This window comes from Lycium ferocissimum, chromosome 6, assembly GCF_029784015.1.
Source record: "Lycium ferocissimum isolate CSIRO_LF1 chromosome 6, AGI_CSIRO_Lferr_CH_V1, whole genome shotgun sequence".
Taxonomy (NCBI): Eukaryota; Viridiplantae; Streptophyta; class Magnoliopsida; order Solanales; family Solanaceae; genus Lycium; species Lycium ferocissimum.
The window spans coordinates 18,018,688-18,027,441 of record NC_081347.1 but is presented as its reverse complement, the minus strand read 5'-3'; positions in this window follow the sequence as shown (position 1 = coordinate 18,027,441).

Here is an 8,754-nt window from a genome sequence, read left to right as displayed (position 1 = left end):
GTCGTACGGTAAGCTCATAACTCATAACCACATTTTTCTTTCCAACTTATTTCTTTATATACTTTACTCATTCTGTCTTGGTATAGGATATTCATAGGAGATGCATCTTCCTTTACCCATAATACGACTACTTCTTAAGAACGTGTATTTCGCGTATTTCCTTTTTTTTTCTTTTCTATATCCATACTTATCCCTTTACATTCTTTCCTCTTCTGTTTATCTTATTACCTCCCGTTTTATAATCAATCCTTCATTTCTCGCACAAGGAACCCTATTCTTAACTCGGACCGCCTGTCCTTTAGAATATATTACTTCTATACAATCCATTCTTCACTTCTTCCAAAACTTATTCGTTCATTCCGAGCATCCCCTCATCCTTATTGTCTCTGATCCTTTTCCTAACAATCATTCTATTTCGTTATCCATCTTTTCGTAGTCTTGGTCTTTTACCTCCAGCCAAAGATATCCCTCGTGATCTCGATTATACAAATCACAAACTGTTACTACTTTGCCATATCACTATTCTCTAATTTCTTTTTCAAGTTGACTTCCTTTTTCCTTTTGCTTGCTATCATTTTACCGTCACGGCGAAACCTCTATGCCGGACTTTCCCCAACAAGGTCTTATAAGCTTTCTTATCTACCGCCCCATGGCTCGCTTATTGGTTTCACACTTGTATTCACTCTTCATTCATATAAACATGTTACATCTTTAGTCGTTTCCTTTCGATATACTTTACTTACTTTGTATTACGCTTCTTGCTACGTTCTCATTATATCTTGATCATAATCTACTCTATAGAGTGCCACTTCTTGATCTCATTCGCAAGCCTACTTATAAAATAGAATAAACCTCGTGAAGTATGTATACTTAAGCTGTTACTCCTTTTGATCAGCCCTGTTACACTTACCACATAAGTTGTCTTCCCAATGTATTCACAATCATTATAACCTTTCGTATTTCGTACCCCTGTCATGTTGTTACTTTATTTTGCTAATAGGTTTGTCTTATTTTACTTGTGCTTATCCATCCAATCAATATTTCAATATCACACTCTATTGGAGTTACCCTTTCTCTTCTATGTCATGCTTTAGTACTACCCGTCTCCCTAATTTACCCTAGCATTTCTCTTTACCATATCAATGTCGATCTTATAATTGCCGTTACTATCAATTCAACAACATTTAACTCATCTCTTGTAGTTGTCAACGATACTCCTAACTTAATCCCGTCCAGCCATTACTTTTTTTCACAACATCTTTTCCCGTTAGGACATATTACAAGCTTATATCTTATCTCCTTTAAATTCTAGGAAAATTTCGACAGAGTTTCCTCTATATTTCTTACTATCCAAAACCTGCACGCAGCAAATACCAACAATGCCTCACAGGGCTAATATATATATATATATATATACACACGACATATCTCAGCCACATAGGGCTCCCAATTTCAAGTAAAAGTACAAAGATGTCGAACTTACCTCATAAATCACACCTCGAGATGGACCGGATGCTTTAGCGATCCGCCTTTCCATTATACCTTCCTATTTACTTTCCCTTTCATTCTTCAACTTTACATTTCAATCATACCTCAATATTCTTACCTTACCCGACATACATCTTTCGTACCGTTGCTTACCTTTGTACTGATTCATTCAATTTGTTTAGTTCATAAACTTATAATTGAACTTATCATCAAGAGATACATTTAATCAATTCCTTTGTTGTACGAACACTGACTTACCTCTATGACAACCAATCCATTATCATATAAATACATATTCTGATAATGTAGCCTCAACGAAGTGACTTACCTCTGTAACTTTCAATATCATCAATCACTTTCTTCTGTTGATGCCGTTGTTCGCCAAAATCAAGGGTTAGTATATGGAATCTCATTTCCTATAGCTTGGCTCTATCGCACGATCTTAGATATGAAAGAAAAGTAACCATCCTAAATGCTCTGTAGCCTCCTGTTTATAAATATGGTGCGCAATACACCATAAACAAGACTCTACTAGACACGACTTTGCAGACAACCCCTAGGACGAACTGCTCTGATACCACTTTGTCACACCCCAATCCTGATAGGGCATGATAGGCACCCGACCCTTACATAGAGCCGAGCGAACCCGCTGGTTCTCGTTATACTCATAATCTTACTGGACTCTTAATAATGCAATGATATGCATAATGAAAGCTTTTCAAAACATTCTTTTCGTCTTTCTTAAATCAAGTAAAGTCTGAAATAATATGAATCCGTAAAGTAATGCAAAATAATATGTCAACTTACATAGCCGCTAACAAGACTGACATACTGTATACATGACTCTGTCTGCAAAAGTCTCTAATGTAAAACATGATATCAAAGCACAATATGGGAAAGTGCCCCAACATACCCATAATGCGTCTAACTCAAATCATAAGGAAATACTATGACTCGGCCATACTCCGAATGAAATGGAGTTTACTAATCTAACTGATAGCCTGGGACATGCAAGCGTCAAGCTCCTGTATAACTCTCCGGCAAAGCAATATGGGGCTGTGTGGCATGAAACACAGCGCCCCCAGGCAAAGGGACGTCAGTACGAACAATGTACCGAGTATGTAAGGCAGCAGTAATCATAAGGAATGACATATAAGTCATAATGAAAGTACGAGAAACAACCTGTAATATGAATAGCCCTGAAGGCAGAGAACAATAATGTAAATAGCCCTTTCAAGACTATATAATGTAAATATATATACCGTACTCGGCCCTTTAGTAAGGGACTCGGTGAAATATAAATATATATCGTACCCGGCCCTTTAGTAAGGGACTCGGTGAAATGTAAATATATACCGTACCCGGCCCTTTAGTAAGGGACTCGGTGAAATGTAAATATATATAAAACCGTACCGAGAGCTTTATAAAAGGACTCGGTGAAATATAAAAATGTACCATACCCGGCCCTTTAGTAAGGGCCTCGGTGAAGTAAAATAGTGTATACATATATGTAGAAGCAAATGAATGCAAGTGAGACTCATAAGATTATTTCTGAAACTCTTTGACTAACCTGGAAGCACCCGCGAATGTCACTATGGATTATATCAAAATAGGACTTCAGGAATCATAGACACGTATCAGGACATAATGAAATAGCTTCTGGAAATCAAGAACATTAGGCATTCTAGTATTTCTAAGAATAGGAGCTTCTTTGGAGTTTATACGTTCGTTGTCCATTTGTTTCATATAGACCATGCCTTAACATACCTCGTCCGCTTCTTAAACCTAAGTCTTGGGCTTTCCCAGATCTACAACAATGTCAGTAGATACCAAACATTAGCTATAGGTACTTAGGAATCCAACCTTAAGCTAGCACATCATTTATAGAAATTCGGACGACATTTCCTTTATAAATTCAACAAACCTCGAGAATTCAACTCGGCATAATCATCATCAACAATACCAACAACCATATTAACAACATCAATAATTAATCCCATCGATCCACAACAATATAAAAATAGTTTCAATAATTCAATCAATAATGCGACGAGCGGCAAGCTCGGCTTGTCAATTAAACAATAGTTTTAAACCCCATCTTCATTCCGAAATTTCTCAACAATATTAACAACAATAACAAGTTCTAAAACAGCCACCAAACAACCCATACGATAACAACAATTTATCCGATTTTTGATATAACTTTCGTATTCCTTTCATCTAGAAATGTAGATACGATTTGGATAACTCAAATATGTCTAGGAGAGAGGATTTCTTACCTTATATGCCAAGAACTACTCTTCTTCCACCTTACTTCACTACAAAGAAAGCTCGGATTCAACAACACGATAAAATGGAACAACGAGATGCAAGCGGTGAATGAACCCAATACGAAATTGAATAACGTTGCTACTTGACAAGGCTTTCACGTTACTCTTTTGGCTTGGAACAAGCAAAAGTTGCTGCCCACCTCTAACTTCCTCTAAACTAAGGAAAGAAGAATTACATTTATATTTCTCTACACATCTTGCACGTTGAAGCTGCACTCATATATATACATATATATATATATATATATGTCTCAAACCAAAGTAAAATGACAATGCTTACAACATTTAGTGGTTAATGGGGTCCACTTTATTCTTACTTTTCATGAAAGACTTTCTTATCTTAAAGGATATCCCTCCACCTACAAGTTTAGTCATTTAGCTGCACTTACTACAAAGCCACGTGGAAATGTTATTATTACCATAACATTTATTCCTTCATCCAATAATACCAAAATTAATTCCTTACTCTCCCACTTTATTGTAATATTTAACCAACTATCCATATAATTAATTTCTTGATCTCATTTTTCTTAAATATTAATCACCTCTAACACACTTCATATACTCATTATCATAATCATATGATATTGCTCTAGTCCGTAGCCCTATTTTGGGCATACACAAAATATTATTTGCAATCATCGTCGTCACACATTTCGTCTCAAATCATTTCGGGACTTCATCCCTTGTATACACTGAGCTCTTGATTTCCATCCTTGAATATTATCAAATTCTCCGGGCTCAGGTAAATTTGCTCATGTTGGACGGTTCGATTTCCTAGTCCATTATACGGGATATTATAGCTTGGACCGTATTTCATTCAAATAAATTTCGAACCTTGATGAAACTTATTTTCTTCGATTTGTTTAACTTCTAATATTTACAACACATCTGTACCATCACTCTAACCACCTATAAGCTTGGGGGATAACCTCGTTTCCATTACTAATGTCATTTAACTCGCACGCTTTCCAACGCATGAAAACACGGGATATAACAATCAAAATGTTTTATCACTATCATCAGTATCTCAACAATGTATCATGAATATGGGAGTGCGTGCAATGCATGTTTCAACATCAATAATCACGCTCAGTATCACAAGTACTAACAAAGGGGTATGCCAACTATATATCCGAATCACAAATACCAACAGTGGGTACGCCAACAATATATCCGAATCACCAATACCAACAATGGGTATGCCAACAAAATCGAAGTCAAAATGATAAAACAGAACCCAATATCTATCAACAAACTCATGGCATCAAGACAACACAATGGGGTGGCCAGCCCCAAATACACAACAGGGCCCAACCTAAGGCAATATCCAACCCAACTTCATACCCGAAGGTTCCCATGTTGTCTCCGATAAAATAATCTAATTATGTACTTCGCTATATGAAGTCACACCAAGGGTAAGCCATAACCTACCTGGATGGCCGAACCGCAATACCAACAACTCACTCATTTGCCTTGCCTTTCCGCTAAACCTCAGAACCAAAGTAGTCTAAGCATAATCGAAATCTAGATTAGAAATCATGAAGAATGATACTAATATTGTTACAATTGAAGTTAGGTCAATTCTAACCCTAGAAATTAGGGACACGGGCCCACAAGGGCAAAATGGGAAATTCATAAACAAAATACCAAATTAAGTACTAGGTGATCATAACCCAACCACTAATTGCTAAATTAACCCATAGATTCACCCAATTTCAAATTTAAAGCAAAACCCCCAATTTGGGTATAAACCCGAACTCTTAGATTCCGAAATTCAGCACTAACAATGGAAGATATATGGTGAACAAGCTTAGATTTATCAAAATATAACATAAACACCACCAATTTCATCATTAATAAGCCTAGGAAAAAGTTCATCAAAACGCACTTTCATCTTCCATTACAAAGAGATTATTAAAGGAAAGGGAAAATCTATGATGATAAGGACTAATGAAATAGAAGAGGGATAGCAAGATTTACCTCCAAGAGTATTCCCAAAATATCTCTAAGAACAGTCCCCTCAAGCTCTAATTTTGAAATGGAAATAAATGCGGGTTTAAAGGCTTTTAACAATTCATTAATTATACACACTTCCCGTCACCCGCTTTAGCGGCACTGGGACTGCCCCAGCGTAGCCGCTTCAGCGATCACTACAAAAATCCTTTGACTGCTCCAGCGGCACCAGACACCAGAAACTTACCCCAAGTTTCAACATTAGATCCGATTTTTTTGACTAATTTCCGAGGCCATCTGCTCACATATCATACACATAGACACACATAAAATCACGCTACGAACACGCGCGTGGCCTCTAAATTTTCAATGGAGATCTCGTTGACCGAGTCAACCCCCGATACCTTAATTCTAATTTCCCAACCTATGTCCCAAAATGCATCCGAGTGTATTAGGAACCGAACCAAATGCACACACAAGTTCTAAATGACCATCTGCACCTCTCAGAATCGACGAAATTTCGAAAATGGTCCGTTTACCCAAAATTCAACTTTGGGTCAACCATTTTTCACTTTAAGCCTATATTTCACAAAAGTTGCCCGAATCCGACCTAGACACCTCGAGAAGAGTGCTAACGGTCCCCTCGGGTAAAAAATGAGCTAATCAATGCTCGAAAAAGAGTGAAAATGCCGAAAAGACTATAACGACCAAACGGGTCGTTACATAAATAAAGATGTAATTAATTTTAAAAAAAAAGTGATTATTAACCTGTTTTTTACATACATGGACTTAATCGACTCGTAAATTAAATAAGGCTTGCAATCAAGCCTTTTATGTGATTAATTACAAAATAAAAATAAAAAACACCCTTGACTAATCTTATTATTTAATTGTTGCAAATATAGCCTTATTTTGGTATTAATTTAACCAATTAAAACTAATTTGCGTTAATGACTTCAATTGATTTGCCAATGGTTTGGGCATCTCAATTAAAGGCATTAGGGGGCTAAATTTGCAAAATGACCCCAGCTATCTTAAACCATGACTTGGTTAATTATGAGGTGGTCATGTATGCAAAAACACAACAATTAAAACTAAATTACAATTTTGTCAAAACAATTTTTTCAAATTGGAATAGTTATGTAAACATACAAAATTCAATGCTTTGAGGGGTAAAATGGTAAATTCTCTTAATTACTAGAATTCCTTGGATAAAATAAGATAAATTTCCTTCTTGTCTAATTTTCTTGATTTTGATTAATTAAATTAACAATTGTTTAAAATTGTTCTGTTGCTGATAAATTATAAAAGTATTTCATAAAAGGCTATAAAAATGCTGTAAAATGCAGATAAATTTCTAAACATTAATAGAGCCCTGAAGGTTCCTCTATTAATTTAGAGAAGTAAAATATTGGCCTAAATAATCATATAAGAATCATTCAGGCCCTCCGTGAGTATGCAATTATTTTATTTATTATCCAAGGACTCCGAGTAATCAAAAAATAAATTATGGGAGGTCAAAAATCAGGTGTCAACACCGATAATGTTAAAAGAGAATGGAACATTGAATGATTCTAGAGTGGACGCTTAGTGGTTGACCTTATGAGTTGAAGACCGTATTTTATCATATGTTAATGTTGTTGGAAGGGTAAGGAAAGATATGACATTGTTGGTGTTGTTGTTGTGATAAGTGTCTTTGTGTGGCACGACCGAAATGAATGTGTTGCATTCGATATTCTCATTGCATTACATACATTTTCATATCCATTCTATATTGTTGTGATCTTGATATTTGTGCGACGGTGATAAATGAGAAGGGAAGTAATTATGATTCTTATGACATTATTATATCGCGTAGCCATCTCTATGTTGTGTGATATGGAGTGGCTAGCGGGGAGTGTGGTGGAGGACTCATTCTAGGCTGTGTGATATAGAATAACGATATATGGACTTAGAGGTTCCCCCATGGGTCATGACTGTTGGACTTGGACATCATCCCTCCGGAGTATGTGTGTATCCGGATGGATGAGTCATTCTAGGTTGTGTGATATGGAATGTCGGTACATGGACTTAGCGGTTCCCCATGGGTCATGATTTTTCAATGGTGGACATCGTCCTCCCGGAGCATGTGTGTATCATTGCATAGCATTGCATTCATATTAAAACCACTCATACCCCTGATTTTTGGATGTGATTATTATTTGTACTGTGTGGTGTTCGTGAACATTGATTTCCTGTTTGGTTCTTGATTTGAGATCGTCTTGGGCCTGATTAGTATATAGTTAAGGAATGATGGATTCAAGGAGTAGAGACTTTCTCCTAGGATAAATACTTGAGGTTTCGAATAATATTATAGGTGGTACTAGTGTTTGATTATTCTGAGAAATTGTGGAAAGCTTGGCAGGACTTGAGTTTAGATGCCTCATTATAGGCTTGACCTGGATATAACTCACAGAGGACTTCTTGGATGCTTCGATACCTGAACAATCAGTATTGGATATGTGTTTGTGAATTATATCTGAGTGCGAGCATTTCTATTCTACAGTCTCTTTCGTTATATATGTTCACTAACTATTGTCGACCTATGATGCCTACTCAGTATGTGTTGTTTGTACTGATGCTACATTGCTACATTTCTTTTCGGAGTGTAGATTTTGAGACAGGTTCCGCTCCTACTTCTCGAGGCTGAGTTTCAAGGTCTGGCTTGCGAGTATCTAGGGAGAGCATCTAACAAGTCGCTGTCTAGAGGCTCAACTATACTGTCTTTATATCCCATCATTTGGAAAGCTATTTATTTGACTTTCAGACTTTTGCATTATACATCTTTGTAGTAGCTCTTGTATGAGTCAGACCAGTTCTTTAGGGATTATGATGTCTTCTACACTTATTCATTTTTAAATGATATTGAGATTTATTATTATTTACATTGTTTATTCACGTTTCTAGTTGTATTCAAGTTAAGAAAAGGGTTCATTGTTTA